The sequence below is a fragment of the Dermacentor variabilis genome, chromosome 8, assembly GCF_050947875.1.
Source record: "Dermacentor variabilis isolate Ectoservices chromosome 8, ASM5094787v1, whole genome shotgun sequence".
Classification (NCBI taxonomy): domain Eukaryota; kingdom Metazoa; phylum Arthropoda; class Arachnida; order Ixodida; family Ixodidae; genus Dermacentor; species Dermacentor variabilis.
In genome coordinates, this window is record NC_134575.1 from 165,456,091 (window position 1) to 165,475,129 (window position 19,039).

At 44.6% G+C, this 19,039-nt stretch overlaps 1 protein-coding gene across 3 annotated transcripts in view; it reads left to right on the forward strand.

Moving 5' to 3' along the window:
- The first annotated feature begins 228 nt into the window (after positions 1–228).
- Positions 229–19,039, forward strand: part of LOC142590703 (dermonecrotic toxin SPH-like) — a 188,361-nt gene continuing 169,550 nt past the window's right edge. For all 3 annotated transcript variants that reach the window (XM_075703120.1, XM_075703119.1, XM_075703121.1), the window contains exon 1: positions 229–333. The gene's annotated coding sequence lies outside the window, so the exon portion shown is untranslated. The remainder of the gene's footprint in view (positions 334–19,039) is intronic.

Here is a 19,039-nt window from a genome sequence, read left to right on the forward strand (position 1 = left end):
AAAAAAAATATTAATATCAGTTTCAATGTCAACTCAAAATTCTGGAACGACTACGCGAATGTGACTCCTACGCTCAAATATCTGCAGTTTCCGGCGCACGTGGACAGGAAAGAAGCACCGCATCGCTATACGCTGCAGCCTGATATTTTTCTTTTTTTTAACCTGTTTGACGCACACCGTCACAGAATTGGGCATTCAAAGCAGCTGCAACAAGGGTAGCGTTTTAGATCAAGCGCATTCTGTTGGTCTAAGCATATTGCTAGGTTAAAGTTCGTTCCCGCAGTAGGTTTTAGAATAACGAGCGTGACTTCAAAGCAAACAGAAGGATTTCAGGTATGCAATATATTTCAATATGCAATTTGCAGTTTTCACGCATATTCTTTTCGGGGAAACTATATCGAGTCATCTTATCATAGGACTTTTCATTTTAACACGTAGAACATTGCTTCTGGTCGCAAGTAAACGCTATATCTTGTTCATATGGTAGTTGTGTATGTAGCTATGCTGAAATGAAACATGAAGACCTTACCTCCTTATTTCCAGTACATCAAAGACCCCTTAGGATAGGTATTACATGAGGAGTGCGCCATTTTCATACATTAGTTCTTCAGTGATGCCTTTAAAGTGTGCCGGGTTTGATTAATCCACTGGGTTGGCGGGGAGGTTATTGCAGTCCTTTGATGCCTAGACGAATGAGCAATCGTGCGAACCAGTAGGGGCTTGAGGTTGGTATCCGTTCTTGTCGTGGTTGGTCAGATTTGAGTAGCGGTAAGCTAGTACGATATCTGTTGGGGGCTATGTGTGAAATAATTTGTGCAAGAGACAAAGGCAAGCGACTCGGTTGCATGATGCACGCATAGAAATATTGGCTTGGTATTTAAGTTATAATGAGCTAGAGGTGCAGCACTTGTCCCAAAATATAACTCGTACTGCGCAGCTAAGCACAGCTTCAAGCATAATAAACTCGTTATGTTGGTAAGGAAGCCAAAGGGCACATACGTATTCGACTTTCGGCCTGACAAGGCAGCCATAAGTCAGGATTTTGACAGGTGGGGGACGCTAGTCGGATATTAGGAGAAAGCAAACCAAGAACGTGATTACTTGCATTCGGAATGTTGCCTACATGCTCCGGCAAAGGTAGAAAAGGCAACAAAGCAATTTCTGAGTGCTTTTAGGTGGTAACATAGGAGATCGCAGTGCATGATATTGCGCATTTATAAGTAGGGTAGGACTGCTGGCGATGAAAAGTAAGAAGGGAAGACTTTTTGTGCTCAAATAAACTACGCTTGCAGGACAGTGCTTGGATGAGTGAGATGCCAGACAAAAAAGATAAAATTTCTTTATTTATTTTATTTTGTTTTGTTTTACCATCAAGACCAACTTTTTACAAAGTGGAGTCGGTAAGAAACAGATAGAAAAGTAACAAAGCAGCAAAAGGTGGTTAGTTTTACTGCAAAACAGATTAGGTAATTCTATCAGGGAGTGATGATGTCTGATGACGGAACGAAACTTTGAGTTTTCCTTGATTACGACAACTGCGCCGGGAAGGTGGTTCCATTCCTGAGATGTCCTAGGGATAAACGATTCGGGACGGCTCCTGCTATGCTATTGAAATATTACAACTTTATGGCTGTGATCAACGCGAGAGGAAATGTAGGTAGGAGATCGTATATGATTATCGCGCAGGTAGGAAAAGTGGAAATATATTTTATGAAATAAATAAAGCAAGGCGAAGGCATTTACCTCGGGCTGAGAGTAGAAGCAGCAAAGGGTTTTTCATGGCAGTTACGCTTGTCTGCGACTATAACTGCTATAAATAAAACGTGAGGCTTTATTTTGGATTACGTCAAGTGATTGAGTAAGGGTTTCGAGGTGCGGGTCCAATATCAATGAGGCATGCTTCATTTTACTCTTAATAAGCGTTTTGAATAAAAATAATTTTGATAATGTGGAAGCAGAATAAAAAGTTCGGCGAAGAAAACCTAGCATGTGGTTAGTATTGTTATTTACCTTATCAATGTGCAACGACCAGGAAAGTGACGAGGTTATGTGGACCCCTAGGTTTTTATTCGAGGTTATGACTTCTAGAGGAGTATAATTAGGGTAATAGTTCGGTGGAATAATATTGCTTTGAATTACACATATACATTTACATTTAGTTACGTTAAGTTGGATTAGGCATACGTCCGACCAGTTAGCGATAGCGTTTATTTCGCCTTATAAGAATTTGTTATCAGATTTGTTTACGACTTGGCGGAGGATAACACACTCATCTGCGAAAATGAAAATATTAGAAACGACATCATTGCGGACATTGCTCATGCAATTTATGAAAAGAGGAGGGCCTAAAACTGATCCTTGGGGCATACCAAAGTCTACGGGATTAAATGGGGACATATGGTTATTTGACGCAACATACTGTGACCGATCAAGGAGAAATTTTAAAGCCCTGCATACAGGTTAGGATCATGACTGAGTTTACGAAGTTTAAATAGAAGCAGTTTATGACACACGTTGTCGAAGGCCTTGGTGAATTCAAAGAAAACGCAGTCTGCGAATGAATCCTTGTCGAGAATAAGATGAAGGGTGTGAGTAAAAGATAGAAGTTGAGTTTCGCAGAAGTTTTTTGGCAAACGATGTTGTGAAAAATGAATTATTGTCTAAGTGCCTTGCTAAGTGGGTGTACAAAATATGTTCAAGAAGCTTCCAAGCAATGCTGGTGAGGGAAATGGGGTGATAGTTGAGGGGTGGATTTTCAATACCTGGCTGGCTAAGTGAGACCATCTTCCCGACCTTGCAATCTGAAAGTAGCTGATTGGTATATAAGCAATGCTGAAAAATTTCTGAAAGTAGAACAGATGAATAAACAACAGTATTATTCAGAAATTTTGCGTCAGCGAAATCAGCACCAGGACTTGATGACAACTTTAGGTCTTTAGTTACGTTTTTGATTCCAAGAGGTTCAATGAAAATGAAGGCCATAGGTGCGTAATTGCAACCCTCAAGAGTTGGAAGCACAGGTTCACTACACACGACAAGGTTGTTACAGAACACAGAATTAAGAACATGGGGACATACATAATCGGATACCGGTGAACCACTGGAATCAATCAGCGTTACCCAATTAATCTTGAAAAGGCTAATAACACGTCAAAACGCGTTAGGGTCGTTCGCAACTATTCTGGGCGAAGTGGGTACTTGGAATGTATTTTGGCAAGTTTTACAGCCTCTGTGTTAGTGTTCGCCTCCTTATAAGCGTCCTATTTTGATGCCAGTGCACTTTTATTCGCTGTTCAATACAGTCATTGTGTTTTTGTTGGAAAGCCTTTTTGACTTGTAGGTTGAACAACGGCTTCTTAACATCGCGGGATTTTACACTTGACGGAATAAACTTGTTAGTGAGCTCATGTCTTTTATTTTTGAAAACGATCCAGTTGTCATCAACCGTGCGATCAAATTGCCTTAGGACAGAGTCAAGAAATTTAGCCAACTCGATATTATTCGCGTCAAAATTTGCCCTGTCACAGCGTTAAATTATTTTATTTTAAACAACTGGCTTTAGCACAGGAGGTAATATGTGGAACGAAACACCCAGGTGATCACTTGAGCCCGGTGAGCATGAAACATTGGTAGCTATGTAAGGATGAGAGCATAAGATTAAATCAAGGAGGTTAGCAGCGGTGTCTGAGATCCCAGTTGGTTCCAATACTAATTGTGTAAGGGAAAACAAAGAACAGAGATAAAGAAAGTCGTTACATTGCGAGAAAAAATTGATAACAGTGTGGAGAATCAGTAAGCTAGAATATGTTGGGGAAGTTGAAATCCCCCACTAATATAATGGGGTTAGAAGGATGCCGCCAAGTAAGGCTGTTAAGGACATCGTGAAGCTCAGCGGTTAAAGTGGATGTGTAGCATGGAGCGCGGTAGCAAGCAACGATCGTAATTTTACCGTAACCGATGGCAACGCAAGCGCACACAACATTCACTACCCTATTAAGGTTAATAGGGTAGTATAGTACTAAGTCACCTGAAAATAGCCGAATCATCAAAGAAATCTTTGTTCGGAGACCGTTCATATATTTCAAATGAATTTTGCGGTTTTACATGCAAAACCACGATTTTACTATGAAGCACACATTGTGGAGGACTTTGGAATATTTTGGCCACCTTGGCATCTTTAACGTGCGAGCGTTCATATACATATGAGGCCAAGAAGTGTCCCCTGAGGAACACCAGACTTCAAGGGTGGGTGGGAAGAACAGTGCCAATTTCCGTACACAAACTATTGCGGTTGCCGAGGAAGTGGCACATCATGTCGAATATGACACAACAAATGTTTAAGCGAGAATTTTTTTAGAAAAAGCCGAAAATGATGTAATTCATCAAATTCATATCCAATGTCGATAAACATAACTTTAACGGGTGTATTGGTATTGTTACGTGGGGAAAAACACAGATGCAAAAGGCTATATTCAGGGTATTTACCAGACCATCAGGACGACACTCGCCTGCGCCAAGGGCACAGAACCACTTCGTCGTCGTTCTCGCGGCGGCTCGTTCCTTGAGCATCGCTCGATGATATCGTAATACTACCCCCCGGCGGCAAAAGCGCCGTCACGGTGCTGTTAAACATCCAAGGCGCATGGAGAGTTGTAGGGTTTGAGTCGGGCGACGTGGACAATGTCACTGGTTGTCACAGTGGAGGACGTAGTGGGCGTGGCTAGAGAGATTTCGTAGGTGACATTGGTTAGTTGGCGAAGCACGCGATATGGTCCTGTGTAGCAGGAAGCAGTTTTTAACAAAGGCCAACTTTACGCGATGGTGACCAAAGCAACACAAGGGTGCCGGGCACAAAATGGACATCACGGTGACGGAGGTCGTAGCGTCGCTTTTGCTTGCCCTGAGAGACTTGCAGACGAGTGCGCGCAAGTTGGCGAGCATGGTCAGCATGGGCGATAGCATCACGGACATAAGCGCTAGTTGAAGCTGTGTTGGACGGAAGCACAGTGGCCAGTGGTAGCGCTCGTTCACGGCCATACAAGAGGTAAAAAGGCGAAAAGCGAGCAGTTTCGAGACGGGAAGAGTTATACGCATATTTATTGTAAGGTAGAGCCTGGTCCCAGTCACGGTGGTCGTATGAAACGTATTTAGATAGCATGTCTGTAAGGGCGCGGTTCAAACGCTCAGGGAGGCCGTTCGTTTGAGGGTGGTAGGAGTTGGTAAATTTATGCTGTATTGAGTAGGCACGCATGATGTCGGTGACTTTGGCTAAGAACGTACGGCCACGGTCTGTTAGCAATTGACGCGGAGCACCATGAATCAAAATGATATCATGCAGGAGGAAGTCCGCAACATAAGTTGCGCAATTAGTCGGAATAGCGCTCGTTACGGCTTAGCGGGTCGCGTAGTCCGCCGCGACGGCAACCCACTTGTTTCCTGATGCAGATTCCGGAAATGAGCCGAGAAGTTCTAAGGCGACACAATGGAAGGGCTCGGCAGAGATATCGAGCGGCTGCAGGTAACCAGAGGGGGGCTGGGAAGGCTTCTTGCGTCGTTGGCAAAGTTCACAAGCGGCGACGTAACGTCGTACGGAACGGGCAAGGCCCGGCCAGAAAAAAACGGTGACGTACACGGCCATAGGTTCGAGAAACGCAGAGGTGTCCTGCCGTTGGTGCGTCGTGGAGCTCTTCTAGAACGGTTGAGCGGAGGTGTTTAGGTATGACAAGTAGGAACTCAGAGCCGTCCGGATGAAGGCTACGACGGTACAGAGTACCGTCGCGGAGAACGAAGAGGCGTAGAGTGGCGTCGGCCGGAGAGTGGTCAAAACAGTCGATGAGTGATCTGATGTAGGCGTCACGACGTTGCTCTTCGGCGAAATGAAGCAGCCGCGACACAGAGAATACACAAGCAGCACTGGTAATATTGGAAGAGTCAGGGTCGCCAATAGGGTAACGCGACAAGCTGTCAGCGTCTTGGTGCAGGCGGCCAGACTTGTAGACCACGGTATACGAAAATTCTTGTAGTCTCAAAGCCCATCGACCAAGCCGGCCTGTAGAATCTTTTAGAGATGAGAGCCAGCAGAGAGCATGATGGTCAGTGACTACGAAAAAGGTCGACCGTAGTGGTAAGGACGGAACTTCGCAACCGCCCAGACTACAGCAAGGCATTCTCGTTCCGTAATGGAATAGTTGCGCTCCGATGGTGTGAGGAGGCGGCTCGCATAAGCAATAACGCGATCCTGGCCACGCTGACGCTGGGCTAAGACGGCACCTACGCCATGACCGCTGGCATCTGTACGCAATTCTGTAGGAGCTTCAGGGTCGAAGTGGGCGAGAATGGGTGGTGAGGAGAGAAGAGTGACGAGACGAGAGAAGGCGGCGGCTTCTGCAGTACCCCACGAGAATTGTACGCATTTCTTCAAAAGATTAGTGAGGGGTCTAGCAATTGCAGTAAAATCTTGAAAAAAACGACGAAAGAACGAGCATAGCCTGACAAAACTTCGAACGTCTGCGGCTGTCTTCGGAACCGGAAAGTCCCGGACAGCGCGAGTTTTTTCGGGATCAGGCTGTACTCCGGGTGTGTCAACGAGGTGGCACAGAACAGTAATTTGGCGGCGGCCGAAACGACATTTGGACGAGTTAAGTTGCAGCTTCGCCTTTCGAAATACATCAAGCATAGCTGTTAGACGCTCAAGGTGAGTGTCGAACGTGGGCAAGAAGAGGAAGACGTCGTCGAGGTAGCAGAGATTTGTGGACCATTTGAAACCTCGGAGCAAGGAGTTCATCATACGCTCAAAGGTGGCAGGGGCGTTGCATAATCCAAACAGCATTACTTTAAATTGGTATAGGCTATCAGGTGTGATGAACGCGTTTTTTTTCTCTGTCCACATCATCAACAGCAATCTGCCAGTATTCAAAACTGATCAATAGAAGAGAAATAGCTGGAACCGTGGAGGCAGTCGAAGGCGTCGTCTATACATGGGAGCGGGTAGACAAGACGTCTTTCTTAGGAATATTGTTCAGATGACGGCAGTCTACACTGAAGCGCCACGGGCCATCCTTCTTAACCAACACTACAGGTTACGCCCAGGGACTCGAAGAAGGCTCAGTGATGTTTTGTCTAGCATTTTGTTCACTTCACTTTGAATTACTCGGCGTTACGCCGCAGAAACTCGATACTGTCGTCGGTGAATAGGAGTAGCATCGCCAGTAAATATCCGATGCTTGACCGCGAGCGTATGGCCTAAAGGGTGATCGTCGAAGTCGAAAATATCTCGGTAGGACGATGATACTTGGGAAAGGTCTTCAGCCTGTGCAGTAGACAGGTCCGTCGCAACCATTTTCTGCATCTTGTGATCGGCGGCCAAGCCTGGCACGATGGGCCTGTTAAGCTCGCAAGAAGCATAGGTCGATAAATTTGCCACGTATTGGTCGCCGAGACAATCAATGGTGGCAAGGCAAATACCTTGCGGTAGCATTCGCTTTGCCAATCCAAAGTTAAAGATAGGCATGAAAGTGCGATTCGCAGTAATAGTAAGTATACTGTGAGGCACGGTAACGTCATACTGTAGTGAAATGTCGGGCAGAGGAGTGACGAGGTACTCGCCATCAGGGACTGGTGGGGAAGACAAGAGTTCAATATAGCCTATTGATTTTGGCGGCAGGCGAATAAAGCCGGTGGGGCATAGGCGGCACTGGGGTGTGTCAGAAGGTTCTGCGAGAATCGGCAACTCAAGGCGCAGGGTAGTATCAAGGCAAGTACTAACGTCTTTATTGAATAGAGTAAGTTATGTATCCCATGAAAGGTCCTTGTGAAAGTCGTGCTTATTGCGATGAACACAATTAGTAGTCATTAAGAAGTTCACACTGTGTGTATAGACAATGTGTTCCATGAAATTAAAACATCGACATCTGAGATAGGACGATAGATTTTAGGTGAATACGCATACCCTTTTTTGGAACTAAAATAACTGTGCCACCTTCAAATCATCTGAAACAACCGTAGGAAGGGATTGCTGATGTATGCATGAAAGAATTGAAGTCGTAACATTGTTGGCTCTTTTCCATATATTAAAGTCGGTGTCATCGATGTCAGCTGAAAATATCCCTTTAGTGTGCCGTATAAACCGGTGGTGCCAAGAGCTTCAAGATTGATATGAGGCAATACTGGGCAATCGATTGAGGGCGTGCAGGGCATAATATTGCCATGTTCCTCGGTAAACACAGAAAACAGTTCAACACATTGCAGTGTCTTTTTCTGGGATAGGTCCATTATATTCGTCGCACAGCGATAACGTTTGGAAAAGTCTGAGTAGATAGTTTTCCAAAATTGCTTGTTTTGCGGTAACGTTGAAGGAACGAATTGTTTTGGCTTCACTAGCAAGTGAATTTCAGTGAAACAGCAGCAGCTATTTCAAACAAGTGATCTACAAGACAATTTAAGAGGCCGATATTGTTGTTTCTTCTTATTTGTCAGGCGCTTTAGTGTTACAATAAACCAAGGGGATAGCGATCACTCTGTTACCGTTAGCGCAGGAATGTTACTTTGAATCAATTTGTGCACTTGGTTTTGATGCGAAGTCGTCAAATGGACCAATGAGCAAAAAGGCCGGTGCCTCACTTTTAGAAAACCAAAAAGTGGCACATAAATTCCGCCGTTCGCGACACCACGTTGCGAGCGTGCCTCGACGAAGTAGAGCAAGCGAGTGGGAACACTTGCTACATCAATATCGCGCCAGATGATGCGTGAGGGGAGAGAGCACCGTCGCGACCCCGCGTCAACCTCGCTCTCGAAAGTCTGCGCTAATCTGTGCGTTCTTTGTCCGCGCAAGCTCTGGCCTGCGTTCTAACTTATGTTCGGTAAGCACTCTGAAAAAATTTACGTGTAAATATAAAAGGCAGAAGAAATTCGAACGGAAAGACGTAGGCGATCGTGAGTTTCGAGCCTATGACGCCACGCTCAGGAGCCGAGTGTTTTACGCTCTGGGATAACCCAGCGCCTCGTGGATAGTATATTTGTGTACTGTGGTTGATGACTTTATGCTACTTGGACCGCAATTTCTATTGGCAAGCGAATCGTAACAAAAGCGGTGACGCCAAATCACCGTGGCATACTCGGGAGCTTCCCCTTTGATTGTATGGCAGTTGGGCGAGGTAGCCCGACTTCACAACTTGAAATGCACCGGCATTTTGGAATCTAGGAGGCGTCAGCCAAGCGTCTCAACACGCTTGCTTGCCCACGAGGTGTTTATGACTCGGAAGCACCGCTGAACGGCGTTCAATTGGACGTTAATGCTTTCGCATTCGCTAATTATAAGTGCCTAGGTGTCGTGGGATTTGAAATGCGAAGCATTTCTTGCTAAACATTTGCCACTTGGAAAGTATCTATCTAGCCGCTTAGGCCTTGGTGCTCTCCTGGTCGTTAAGGTTATTTGGTAGGTACCAAAATTGACATAGCACAGCAAGAGTGTATGACGGACATAAATGATGGGTGGCGACATGAATATCATGATATCTGGGTCATAAAAGAGCCGCCTAGGCCTTGGTGCTCTCATGATCGTTTAACTCAGTATAAAAGTTGTATAGTATGACAGGAGTACATGCCTAACATAAATAATAGGCCGTGACTGCGTGTCATGCAGGTTATGATACAGCCGCCTAGGTCTTGGTGCTCTCATGATCATTTCGTTAACTTGGTAGGTACCGAAATCGACATCGTATTACAAAAGTGCATGAAGAACCTGTATGATTGGTCATGACATGAATACCATAGGTGTGTGATGTGGATCATGAAACAGCCGCTTTTTTCTTTGTTTTCTGATGGCTGTCTAAATAAATCGTTATGTACAAAATTGGCAAAGTATGACAAGAGTGTATGACGAACATAAATGATAGGTCATGACATGAATATTATCATATGCATGTCATGCACGTCAGGAAACAATCATCTACATCTTCGTGCATTCATGGTCATTTCGTTAACTTCGCAGATACCAAAATTGGCACCGCATTACACGACTGTATGAAGAACATAAATGACAGATCATAGCATGAATATCATGACGTATGTCATGTGGATCATGAAACAGCCGCCCGCATCTTGGCATCCTCAAGTAGTTTAATTAAATCAGTATGCACAAAAATTTGCTTAGTATGACAAGAGTGTATCACGGACGTAAATGATGCTTCGTGACATTATCGCCAAGACATGCGTGTCATTTAGGTAATGAAACAGATGACTACGTCTTGGTATGCACAAAAATTGGCATAGTATGACGAGAGTGTTTGCCGATCATCAATGATAGCTCCTGACATGCGCGTCATGTTGGTCATGAAACAGCCACCTACTTCTTGGTGCTCTCATGATTGTTTCCTTAAATTGGTAGGTACCGAAATTGGCATAGTATGAGAAGAATTCTTATTTTTCTCATTTTCTTGTGTTTCCGCACTACATTTAAGTATTGTTCAAGTTCGCCGAAAATGTATCGTATGTATAGCAGCGTTCATGGCCGCATGCACACGGATGACTCCGAAACCACGATGTTAGAACCATTGAGGAATATTATGTCGTGTCACCTGCTGCGATCAGCAAAGCCCATATTGCGCTGAAAATCTCAAGCATATTTTCAAGCGTTGGAGATATACGAAATTCCCTTTGACTGACTCGAAGTGAGGGCATCGTGCGCGATATTATTATTTTTTACGGGAGTCAGAGTCGGCTGTATAGTTTTTGCCGAGGCAAATTCACGAACGCCTGCGGATGTGTAGTCGTCGCTATCCCTGTAGGATTTACTTAGCCGAGTTCACGGCCGGCTGCGCACATGCGGTTCCGGAACTGCAAGGCCAGAACCGTTTAGAAATCGGGTAAATGAAATAAGTTTTGAGGCATGTAGGGCCCTTGGGGCTGTACTTGTCGGTGATAAGGTAGCCACGCCGCCTGTAGGATTATCTGACTGAGCCATGTCGAATGCTCGGTTGCCATAGTGGGAAGTTCGAACCCCGCTATAAGAGAGTTCTTTTTAGTTTCTTATTTACGATGATAAGCTTGAGATTCACGACCTCCAGTGCACAACATCTGCAGGCTTGGAGTAACGCCACTCACCGGTAAAAGATGCCGAGAGTGAGTAGGACTCTAATAATCCAGGTACAACCAAATTAGGAAGGCCCACTAAGTTTCAACAAGCCACTGCCTCACCACACCAAGAATTGGCCTCCTTGATGCAGTATTAGGCCACCCCCTCCCAAATGGCTCACTCAATTACCCAATGGCCCTCCGTCCCCAGCAGTTGCGAACCACCTTACCAAGGCGGCGGTCACACCTGTAACGCAGCAGAGGGTGGTAAGGATATCTCGGTCCGGACAGGTCCCTACTGAAAACTGACCCTTGAAACGTTTAACACCCGAAGCCTCTCGAGGGAAGCTAACAGGACTCTTTCAGGAAATATCAGACATTGTTTGGGATATCATCGGCCTGAGTTAAATTAGAAGAACTGGTCTGGCTTATACATTACTGAATAACGGACATGTCCTGTGCTATAGGGGTCTCCCAGATTAGAAGCAATACAGGGTAGGATTCCTAACCTACAAGGACATAGCGGGGAAGACTGACGAATTCTACAGCGTTTATAAGAGGGTAGCAGTAGTCGTAATCAAGCTAAATAGTAGGTATAAAATAAGGGTAGTACAAACGTACGTTCCAACGTCCCGTCCCTAGAATGACGAAATAGAACAGTTTTATGAAGATTTTGCAATATCGATATCAAAAGTGCAAACTAAACATACTTTACTCATGGGCGACTTCAATTCAATAGTGGCAGTGGCGTAGCCAGGAATTTCGTTTGGGGGGGGAGGGGGGCTCACGTTGTAGCTGGGCATCCTCCTTACGAGCAAGCTTTAGCTCAGCTGCTCGTATGTAAATACATGTAGAAAGGGAATTCGTTTTTCTCGGCAACCACTGCGCCAACTTTGACGATGTTTGTTACCTTTAAGAAAAACTTGAATTCTAGTGACTGCTGGTTTCGAATTTCTCATTAAGGATGTCAATTTTTTACTAAAAATATGGCAATATTGCAAATTTTCTGAAAACTAAGCAATAAAGTTTAAAACTCTAACTCAACAATGAAAAATGATATCACAATTCTGTGAATTTCAACTAATAGCACATCTACAGCGGACAAAATCGATATGTTACACATAAATCTAAAAAAGAATCTTATTATGGAAATACGACTTTTGCAGAACCCTTGTACACATCGTAACCTATTCACGTAAGATACAAACTCACATACATAATTTGTTCGCTTTGACTGTTGTAGTAGATGCCGTTGACAAAACCGCGATATCCGTTCTGGATGCAGAGCTATTAGATTGAAAACGTCGTGTTTATATTCTTTTCGAACTTTCGAATTTTTCGACATATCTTTAACAAAATTCAGGCCCTAAATCGAAATTCCGCTTCCAACACACTAGAATTTAACTTTCTCTCTCAAATGCAACAAATTTTATGAAAAGCGATCTAAAGGTTATCTCATAAAAGCGTCTCTGTTTTGTATGCATTTGAATAGGCTGCGTCGGAATGGGGCGCGAACTAAACCGTTCCTCTTAAATAATTTGTCGAGGGATCAAATACATGAATATTACTTGCATTGCCATTGACAATTGTGCTGAAAACGAATTCTAGAATGCCACGCACTGTCAAAACAAGTAGAATATGTTATTTTTCTGAAAAGAATATACTCGCGTGTGCCAAAAATTGTGCCAAAAATAACTGATATAAATGCTTTCATTTTTTTACTATTTAATAAGTAAAGAAAATATCACACGAACTTTAGAACTATTTCAGTTCGACACCAGCAAAGCCGTGCATGCTGCTGATATGAAAAATGTAAAGGCGATGAAATGAAGAAGTTGAGGACAAATATGTTAATGAAACTTTGTCATTCAAGAACCGCGTTTACATTCATGTACGTATGCAACGGTCAGTGAAAAATCTCGATGACGTTGGCATTCATTCCAATGTATTACGCAGGAGCAGCTGTCACCGGCCGTTTATCGTGAGTAATTTCACCGAAATTGTAGTCGCAACAGAAGGCACATATAAAAAGCAGTTCTGCAGAATATACGAGGGCGAGTCAAATGAAAGTGAGCCAGTGCGAATATATAACAAACACGGTACTTTATTTAAAAGTAGCCTTCATGAGAATTTAGACATTTGTCCCATTGAATAAGGAGTAGCGTGATTCCGGTCTCATAAAATTCCTTGGGTTGCTGCTTTAAAAAGTCTGCAACTGACTCTTTCACGTGATCGTCCGGCAAGAATCTAGTTCCCTTGAAATGTGGGCTCGGTAGCTGTGTGAAAGCACAGTCTACTAATCCATTCATCTTTACCATGCAGACACTCACCGTCGTCGCCAGCACGCTCCTGGTGGCTCTCCTGCCTGCCTACGCCGTACCTGCACCGAATCTCGCCCCCAACTACTTCGAAGATGGCCGTCACAACTGGGGCCATCCACTGACCACTCTGCACGTAACTGCCCCGCCACCAGATGTCGCAATCTTCGATCCAGCCTGGCCAATCGCAACGAAACAAACCTCAACCTCAGCCGCTTTAAGAGAGTGCCACCCATCTGCGCCGCTCTGTGGGCTCGGTAGCTGTGTGAAAGCACAGTCTACTAATCCATTCATCTTTACCATGCAGACACTCACCGTCGTCGCCAGCACGCTCCTGGTGGCTCTCCTGCCTGCCTACGCCGTACCTGCACCGAATCTCGCCCCCAACTACTTCGAAGATGGCCGTCACAACTGGCGCCATCCACTGACCACTCCGCACGTAACTGTCCCGCCACCAGATGTCGCAATCTTCGATCCAGCCTGGCCAATCCTCCCAGACAGTAAAGGAACTAACGTAGCAATCACTACGATGTCAATTATCCTCAAGCACACCCCAATCAGCACCGCAAACTACCCTAAATCTTTCCGCAATTTTTACGAATATTCGTAGCTTCATTTCAAAACGTGAACTCGTCTCTAATCTTGTTTCATCCTCCAGCAGCAACTTACTCGTATTAACAGAAACATGGCTTAATAGTGATGTCACTGATCACGAGATCCTGGCTGACTTGCCGAATTTTCAAGTATTCCGCAAGAACCGCGATGGCAGAAAGGGAGGAGGACTGCTCATAGCGGTTAGCCAGGAACTACCATCCACATTGATTAATCTTTCATCCGATCTCGAGGCACTATGGATAAAATGTCAAGCTACACCCCAATCCGTTTTACTGGGCGTGTGCTACAGACCCCCGCAAAGAAACCCTGAATTCCCTGGCAAACTTAATTCCGTACTAAGTGAACTTTCAACCAAGCACCCTAATACACATATAATCTTGTTGGGTGACTAACTTTCCAAACATTGATTGGCCTAACCTAACTGTTGACGGAGGATGCCACAGCGAGGCAATCGAGTTTATAAATGTTTGCCTTAATTTTAACCTTACTCAAATCATATCCAAACCAACCCGTGTAACCCAAGATTGTGAAAGCATTTTAGACTTAATACTAACCAGTATCCCTGAAACCATAAAATCTATCTCACACTTGCCAGAAATAAGTGACCATAAAGTAGTTCAAGCCGACTTTATAATTACTCCACTAAAACGACAAACCACCAAAAAGACCATACGACTCTACGACAAGGGAAATTACACCGCTATAAATAACGAACTAAATCATTTTCTTCCAATATTCCAAGAAAATTTTCATTGTCGCTCAGTGCCTGAAAACTGGAGCTATTTAAGGATAAAATAGATATATTAGTCGACAAATTCATCCCTAAATTTAGTTTCCGTGCCTGCTCTCAAAAACCATGGTTTACTAAAACACTTAAAAGACTAGAAAACAAAAAAGAACGCCTCTTCCGCTCCGCCAAGCTGCGGGATAATGAAAACGCCTGGCTCAAATATTATACAGCTGAAAAAACATCTAACGGCAATTCGCAACGCTAAGCATTCTTTTTTCCACGCTGACTTGCCGAAAATGCTGACTACCAAGCCAAGAAAATTCTGGCAGATTATAAACCCAAACCACGCATCCACTGTCGCTCTCACGAAAGAATCAGGTGAAGTGGCTACTGACTTTGAATGTGCTAATATGTTTAACGCCGCGTTTTCATCCGTATTTAGTAAAGAAACCGACATGCCACCCCCTGTACACTCCAATGTCTTCGGAACTGTTATGCCGGCAATTTTCTTTGTCGCATCTGGAATTTCTGCCATAATTGACAAACTTAAACTATCCTCATCAGCCGGGATCAATAACATTAACTCAAAATTTCTAAGGAACACTCAAAACATTTGTGCATCATTTTTGTGTTTACTGTACTCAGTCACTTTCCACGGGCCAGCTTCCTGCTGATTGGAAATACGGAAAGGTCATTCCAGTCTTCAAGTCAGGTATAAGAGAATCACCGCTAAACTACCGACCCCTTTCTTTAACCAGTATCCCGTGCAAAATCATGGAGCATGTCATTTACACACATATCATGGACTTTCTCGATTCCACTAATTTCTTCAATCCTGCGCAGCATGGATTTCGCAGGGGTTTTTCGTGCGAAACACAACTGGCCATGTTTGCGCACGACTTACATGCAAAATTAGACTGCAATTTTCAGACTGACGCCATTTTTCTGGACTTCGCGAAAGCGTTCGACAAAGTACCCCATAAACGCCTTCTACTCAAACTTTCACTGCTGAATCTTCACCCCGACATCATAAATTGGATCCGTGAATTTTTAAATAACCGCTCTCAGGCTGTTTTTGTGAACAATGCTACCTCTGCTTCCCTTCCAGTAACATCCGGCGTTCCGCAAGGGTCCGTCCTTGGCCCGCTTTTATTCCTTATATACATTAACGACCTACCAACTCATGTATCTTGTAATATCCGAATGTTTGCCGATGACTGTTATTTATCGCACTGTTGCCAACGCCTCTGATCAATTAACCCTTCAAAGTGATCTTAACCATGTAAAGCAATGGTGCGATGATTGGCTCATGGAACTTAACCCTCACAAATGCAAAGCCTTATCTTTCAACCGCCGCCGCTTTCCACTTGTTTTTTCTTATGCGATTAGCAGCGTTCCTGTCGAAGCAGTTCAATCGTTTAAGTATCCGGGAGTCACTTTCTGCCATGACCTTTCTTGGGCTTTGCACGTCACTAACGTCATATCATCTGCAAATAAAACACTTGGATTTTTGCGACGTCATCTACATAACGCACCTAAGAACGTAAAATTGCTCGCTTATAAAACTCGTGCGAACAAAATTGGAATATGCTTCACCAATTTGGAACCCGCGACAAGCTTATATTCAAGACGCCCTTGAGTCACTTCAAAACCGTGCCACTAGATTCATTCATCGTTCGTATTCTTATGATGTGAGTGTGTCATCACTAAAATTAGAATCTAATTTACCCCTTCTCTCATGTCGCCGCCGTATCGCCAGTCTTTGTTTATTCTATAAACTCTTTCACAGCTCGATCGGCATCCCGCCATACATTGTTCCACCAACACGCATATCTAACCGCACTGGTCATCCTCTTCAAGTCGCGCGCCCACGTGCACGCACCGTTACTTTTTCTACGTCATTTTTTCCTCGCACAGCTGCTGACTGGAATGGCCTTCCGGGTGACACCGCTGCCATCCCTTGTCCATCCACCTTCATGGAAAGCGTCACCAATCACCTTTCACCATAGATTAACACATGGTTTCTCCTTATTTCTGTGTAACCCACCCCTTATGTTATACCCCGTTACGGGGTCTTTAAGGAATAAAAATGAAATGAAATGTTTTTTTCGGTCGGTTGCCCCAAAATGTGGAAGTCACAAGGCGACAGGTCTGAGTTGTAGGGTGAATGTTGCAGCGTTTCCCACTTGAACTTTGCCAGTTATGTATTAAAAACATCAGCGATGTGGGGACGGGCATTCGCGTGGAACAACATGACCCCATTCATCAATTTTCTACGTCGTTAGTTTTTGATTGCAACACGCAGCCGTTCAGGCGTTGCACAGTATGGGAAACAATTGATGGTCTCTCAAGATTTAGCAAATTCTATCCGTAGTGGTCCCTGACGACCGAAAAAAAATAGTCAACAACACCTTTCCGGCAGAAGTGACCGCCTTTGCTTTCTTTGGGCTTGGTGAATTCGAATGTTTCAACTGTAAGCTTTGCCGTCGGGTTTTGATGCTCGTGATAGTGGCGCCATGGTTCGTCCCCGATCACAGTTGCAAACAAGAAGTCAAGGCAGCGCCGAACCTCTCCGTCTTCTTTTCTGGTGGTGGTTCAACATCTTGGGCATCCATTGCGCAAAAAAAAGCCGATAACAGAGATGTTAATGAATTATGGCGTGAACCGAACCGTGACTGATGTTCACACGCTCCGCCAATTCATCGATGCTCATCCTCCGTTCTTTTCTCATGAGCTCATCAACCTTTGCAATTTTGTTAAGGTTGATTTCACGATGGAATTTAGGCCCGTTTTGGATCATCCTTGTAATTTTCACGTCCTCCTTTGAACCGTGTGCTCCAAAGCTTCACAGTGGCCAATGAAATGCGGTGTTCAACGTACACGGCAGCCATACGGCGTCTAATTTCTTTTGGGGGAAATACTTTCCGCAGTCAAAAACTTCACGGCACCACACTGTTGAGCCTTTGGAGTTTCCATTATGTCACGCAACCATGTTAAACCCATAGTATGAGAGCATTACAGAACCTTTATCCTAACACCTGCATGTCACTTTTGGAAACGAGACATCCCTCTCGTCTATGCACGTGCCTCGCAGATAATGAACCGAACTATTATTGCGCGGAGTGTGCAGGCTCACTTTCATTTGACTCGCTCTGGTACGTTAGAAATGCGAAGATAGAATGGGATACACAAATGCGAAGATAGAGCTTAATAAAGGGCAAAAATGTGTCACTGGAAATAAAAGTTCACTGCACGTATAGACGAAACTTCGGAAGAAGATATTTGAACATACGCATAAGTATCCAATAAATCTACGTATCTAAGAAAAAGTCACGGTATATACTGCGTCAAACAAGGCAAATAAACATGTTGCGCAATCACAGATTCACAGAATCCTAGATACTGCCCCCCTTCCATCCACGCCCGCCGCTGTATAGCGTGCGACGGAAGACGGCTAGCTTGCTCTCCGCTTTTATCCCTTGCGCACACAAGACAGTCACCACCGTCGGCTCACCCATTCCAGCCCCCCCCCCTCCCCTTGCGCTTTCACTCGCACATACAGCATGCGTCGCTCGGTAACATTGTTATCGCTCTTGGTCTTTATGCGAAACATGAGGGTGACGATGACGTCAGAAAAGCACCTGGAGTATCCATATAATTGCTATCGCAATAATATAATAAGAGTATCCGGCAACGGAAGCATCCCATGACCCATTACTTTCCGCAAAAGAAGCAACAAAATCGAACTTTCACCATGCAGCGTTTCGCTGCGCCGCAACAATGTATCTTTTTTTTTCCTTTTGTGGGGCGGAGGCACCGAAATGAAAATATGCAAAGGAAAATATGTTGGCCTCAATCGAATGTCGATATTGCGCCCCTAATTTGGCTACCGAAGAAATATTGAAAAAAAGAACGTGAGACGCTTGGTCCACCAAGAACCATACGCATACTGCGCTGTATCCTACACTGGCGAGACAAGACCTTCTGGAGAGGTTGCGTCAAGCGAACGCGGTCCAATTCGTTGAGTCCCCACAGTGATGGCGGCGAGTGAGCATTGTTTGTTTTTGTCGTCTGCTAGCCAGAAAGCGTCCAAAACTCTGCCAGGCAAAAATCCACTCGGCCAGAGGAAACCGAACGCGCACCGAAGTGCGCCGCGCGGTGGTCGAGGCAACATGAGAGAAACGTATGCGCTCTGGCTGCCTCTGGCAGCCCGCGGCTAGGGTAGCGAGAACAAAAAAAAAATATTGACGCTCAATGTGTCCTCGCGAACAAAAGTCAAAGTAGAAAAAATAAGAACGTAGGTAAC